Source organism: Benincasa hispida, chromosome 1, assembly GCF_027475165.1.
Source record: "Benincasa hispida cultivar pf3 chromosome 1, pf3_genome.v1.1, whole genome shotgun sequence".
Lineage (NCBI taxonomy): Eukaryota > Viridiplantae > Streptophyta > Magnoliopsida > Cucurbitales > Cucurbitaceae > Benincasa > Benincasa hispida.
In genome coordinates, this window is record NC_143478.1 from 32,224,456 (window position 1) to 32,230,311 (window position 5,856).

Sequence of the window (5,856 nt, forward strand, 5' to 3'; positions counted from 1 at the left end):
TTGCTAATGTCTATCCACTAACAGGATAGATTGGAGAGTATTCAATGAGGTCTTTAGCTCAAAGACTTCTATGTATTTTTGTTGGTTTAAATCCTATTTTCATCTTTGAATTTTAAATTTTGTTTAAAAATATCTACTTAATTTTTGAACTTTTAAAAAGTATTTATTTTAGTATCATTGTTAAGATTATATTAACATTTTAAAGATGAATTAAGTTTAAGAATGAAATTACATCTAGCATGAGTTGAGTAAGATGAAGATGAAATAAAATATCAACAACCAACATGCCAAAATATTGAACCGCCAAAATCTTGAACGCAAAATAACTTTTGAGATCTTCTATAGAAAATCATCTTACCACCTAATTTAAAACTGAAACCCTACATTTTTTAGCATGATTAACTTATTTGACAATTCTAGTCATCCAAAACTAAGAGCTATCTCACCATTATATCGAAGAGTTAACCAAATCTTAAAAGTTAAGGGATTAGAATTGACGTTTTCTAAAATTTAGGGATCGAAATAGAACAAGATCCAAAGTTCATAAACCAAAATAGGATTAACCTACTTTTATTTTGAAATTAATGAATTGGATGAGAAACAGAGCAGAGTTGAGTATTCATGTCTTTATTGTTTTATGTAAAGTTTTTTTTAAAATAAAAAATAATGAATTAACTTATTTATAACTATAGTAAAATGTTATTGTCTATCAACGGTAGACTGTGATAGATCACGAAAGACTTCTATCACGAGTAATAGAATTCTATTGTGGTTTATCGCTGATAGACATTGACATTTTGCTATACTTGAAAATATTTTAAATTATTTTATTATTTAAAATAATTACTATTTTATATATGTATTTGATAATAGATATCGATTTTAATTTAGACACTTGAATGTGTTTGATAATATGTTGAGTATAGGAAATCTATGAATTATATAAAAAGAAATTGTCAAATGTGACATTCAGTGTAATTTCACCATATATAAAAAGCCGAATTTATTTAGTTTAAATATGCAGACAGATCTTTTTTCCCCCTCATCGAGAGGTTTTAATTTTAGTATCTGGTTGAAAATTGTTCAATTCCTATTCTTATAATTGGGAGATTACATTTACTAAAAAACATGGTAGATCTACTAAGGGGCACATAACCCCCAACTTGAAAACTTATTTATTATAGATATATGATTTTGAACTTCTAGATATAAAAAAATATCCTTAACTTGGTGTCATATGCATATTTAATTTTAAATAATAAAAACACATTTTACATTTTTAAATAAAAAACAAATATATATATTATAATAATAATAATAATAATAATAATAATTTTAAAAAACGATTTTGATATTTGTATTTTATGACTCATTCTATTTTAATTTATATAATTTCAAATTTAATTTACTTTTTTTTTTCCGATAAATCTTCGAATTAGTTTCACATTATAATTTGGAGATCACTACTACAAAACAGTGTTTCTTGACATTTTCTAAATATTAAGTGTCACTTTTCTTAACATTTTAAAAAACGTCAAGGAATCCTATGTCAAGAATGTCGATGTTCTCGACTAGGAAAAATGTCAAGAACAGTGACACTAGACATTTTTGAAATGTCAAGAATATTGACGTTCTTGACAAATAAAAAACATCAAGAACAATTTCACTTGATATGTAAAAAATGTCCAGATATACTGTATTTGATACTGAAAAAATGTTAAGAATATAGGTGTTCTTGACAAAAATAAAATGTCAAGTGCAAGACTCCTTGACAATTTTCACTTGTCAAATAAATTTTATCTTGACACATTTAACTCGTCAAGTATGCTTGTGATTTTTTTAAAAAAAAATTAATATGGATGTTTACCTCTAAATTGTTCCTGTATTTTAATCTAACAATCACATGTGATATATTACGACAGACATCCATCAAAACAAATAAATAACCAAACACATTTTCAATCTTATGAACTAAATTTTTCTCAAATATGACAAAAGACAACATTCTTCAACATTGTCATTATAAAACTTTACAACTCCATGAATGATTTTCTAGGTTAACTAGAAGAATATGGACCGACTCATATGGACACTTCCAAAAGAATATAAGGAACATAATTCTAACTGTCAACCCAATATAACAGTTTCAAAAATTACATTTCCAAAACTTCTATTAGAACTATTCATCTACCCCATATTAACAAAACTATATCATTTCACCCATAACAACTAACAAAACCACATTTGTAATCACCATCTCCATATAAACACATGAAACAATTAATCACCATTCCAAAACTACCCCCTCCCCCCATATATGAACAATTCCAAAAAAACATTACACCTATATGAATATGATGTAAATCCAGAAATTGATCAGTCGAAACAAACACATTCAAAATGACCGAATTGTACAAGCACCTACATTCACATGTAGCAACCCAAAAATTCAGCCAACTCAACCCGTATCTCGTCTAACTTGATTAATGAATAACGAGTTCCTTATATCAATCTATAAATATAAAAGCCAAACATTATAATGAATTCTACTTTTCCCTACGCTATTTGAAATGTCGAAATAACGATAACATACCAAATTTAAGATGTCAATGCTTCTTTTGGTCACAATATCCCTCATATACTTCGTGACGTAGTATCCACATATGGTGTTCCCAACTTGTAGAGGACACTACAGTAAAAAAACCAGTAAATAAGAATGAAGTAATCCTTACGCGCTAGATGTCTACTTAATATGATGAATATGTAGTCATTGTTTATACTTGCCTTTACTATTCTCCATAAGGTTTGCTTCCGGTTTTTTTTAATATTCTTTTGAGATTGAAACATCGCAATTGTCCTATTTGTCAAGAAATAACCACAAATTCTAAACAAAGTACACTTTAAAACAGACAATAAAAATGAAAAAAGGTTAACTTATGTGTCTGTTATATATCTTATATTTACCCGTGATGTTGTCCTCATTGAGTCTAGGTAGTATACAGTATCATCGTATATTTTATACCAAGTAGTGCCCAATGACCACTAGTTAATAAAGTATAATTAGTAATTTTATTGCTAATGTAAGTTTGTTTGACTAGTACACTAAAATTGATTTAAAAAAAAGCGTAACTCCCCCACGATTAAAAGGAGCAAGAACTATTTGGTTTTCTTCTGAAACCATCAGTCTTCTACATAGGTTTCGAGTTTTAACTTCTTGAGAGTTATGTCTAGAAGAAATGAGAGATGGATCTACAAAAATGTATTATGAATTTTCCTTTGAATCAACAAATGATGAGTGCAAGTATGTACAAAAAATTTATGACATAAATATAGACGAACAAAAGTGGAAAGAAACGTCAAAACTGAAGTCTATAAAAGTAATAACATCACTTACGCCATATAAGCCACCAAAGTCAATGTCTTGACTTCATCCATGTTACAAAAGTTACTTATGTCTTCTCGTAGGATACAACTCTTTCAACTGATGCCAAAAACCCCAACTAGAAGTTGTAAAGAAATACTAGACTCTTTGGTCATCAACTTCTCAGCATATCTAAGAATGGATTTCAAAGATACTGACAAAACCGATGTTGAATCGCTAACTACAAGTTATCTGAAACTTGTGTGATACTGATGTTGTGTGATAGCGACATCCATTATATATCTAATCACGAAAGAATGAGGACCATGAGCAATCCACCTCAAGTTATCTGAAACTTCAGTATTTCCCATTTCAAGCTTAGTTGCAACTTACCATGAGAATTTCCATTCCAACTCAGGCATTTAAAAGTATATGTAAAATAATAAGTTGAACATTTTACCTCTTCTTGTAGCCAAGATATAAAAGTTCGACTATGTTCCTCTTGAATCCATTTCTGATTTTTGGACTTATTTCAATGTTGCATTTGCAAAGCCATCATATGTTTTCTTTGAAATGAACATTGAAACATTGTAATATAGTTAGATTTATATCAAAAAACTAAATGAAAGAATAAAACCAAAATCATTGAAAAAACTTACTTTGAATATGGTTGTACATAAATTGTATTTTCCAAAACATACCGAAGAGCTTGATATAAAACTTCTTGTTCAGGTTTGAAAGAAACTCCTTTAGACAATGGTCTACTAAAATTTGAATTGTCTAAATAGTCTTGTGAATTATGAGTTTCAAACCCAATAGGATCTACTCCATATAGGAAATTAGAACAAAATTCAATGGCATCTTCTATTATATAATTTTCAGCAATACAACCTTCTGGACGATATCTATTTCTCACGGAGTTTTTAATGTCTTTCATGAATCTTTCAAAGGGATACATCCATAAAATATATAGACCCACAAAGTTTGACTTCCCTAACTATGTGTACTGTGAGATGCACCATAATTGTAAAAAAATGAATGAGGAAAATACTTCTCCAATAAATATAATATAAACACAATATCTTCTTCCAACTTTTCTAATTGTTGCACATCTAGAACTTTGTTGCATACCAAATTGAAAAATATACACGATTGAGTTATGGCATACCAAACATGTTTTGGTAGCACTGATCTTATCATAATAGAAAATAATTTTTGTAAGAGCACATGACAATCTCATAAGATTTTAAACTATTAAATTTTAAATCTGTCATCTACACAAGGTTTTTAACGTTTGAAGAGGTTAGGAATCTTTATTCATGACAATGTCTTCAAAACACAACGTTTTTCTTCCTTTATAAAAGTATAACACGTGAAAAGAATGAAGTTTTTTTTTTTTGTCACCGCTATCATCTATTTCTCACGAAGTTTTTAATGTCTTTCATGAATCTTTCAAATGGACACATTCATCGTATATATATAGGCCCACAAAGTTTGACTTCCCTGACTATGTGTATTGTGAGATGCACCATAATTGTGAAAAATGAAGGAGGAAAATACTTCTCCAATAAACATAATATAAGAAAAATATCTTCTTCCGACTTTTCAAATTGTTGCACATCTAGGACCTTGTTGTATACCAAATTGAAAAATATACACAATTGAGTTATGGCATACCGAACTTGGCAATAGAAAATAATTGTTGTAAGAGCACATGACAATTGTGAGATTTTAAACTATTAAGTTTTAAATTTGTCATCGACACAAGGTTTTTATCATTCAAAGAGTAATCTTTAGGAGCCTTTATTCCTAACAATGTCTTCAAAACACAATGTTTTCCTTCCTTGGTAAGAGTATAATAGGCGAGAGGAATGTCTTTGGATAGAAAAAATGGCGGAAGAGGCCCGAGAGAAAACTCTAAGGGAGCTAGCTAAACCAGACATGGATCAACAGCCCCTGTACATAGTCTTTCCTCCAACCACCATGCCATTCGAGCTCAAGCCTGGTTCGATAAATCTATTACCAGTCTTCAGGGAAATTTCAGGAGAGAACCCTCACAAGCATATCAAAGATTTCCACATGGTGTGCGTAAAGATGCAACCCCATGGGGTTACAGAAGAACAACTAAACCTTAGAGCCTTTCCTTTTTCATTATAGGATAGTGCTAAGGATTGGTTGTACTACTTAGTCACCAGGTCTATAACTATCTGGAATGATTTGAAAAAGAAATTTCTTGAAAAAAAAAATTCGGCTTGTAGAGTATATTCAATTAGAAAAGACATCTATGGCATTAAACAGAATATTGGAGAATCATTATCTGAATACTGGGAAAAATATAAATGTTTGTGTGCTAGTTTTCCTCATCATCAGATATCTGATCAATTACTAATCCAATATTTCTATAGTGGTTTACTCTCTAATGACAGGAGTACCGTTGATTCCTTAGTTGGTGGAGCTCTTGTTGATAAGACTCCTAAGGAAGCCCAGGAATTAAT

At 29.7% G+C, this 5,856-nt stretch overlaps 1 pseudogene; it reads right to left on the reverse strand.

Annotated features, from left to right (window-relative positions):
* Positions 1 to 2,427: 2,427 nt before the first annotated feature.
* On the reverse strand, positions 2,428 to 3,435 carry LOC150038381 (uncharacterized; annotated as a pseudogene).
* Positions 3,436 to 5,856: the final 2,421 nt, after the last annotated feature.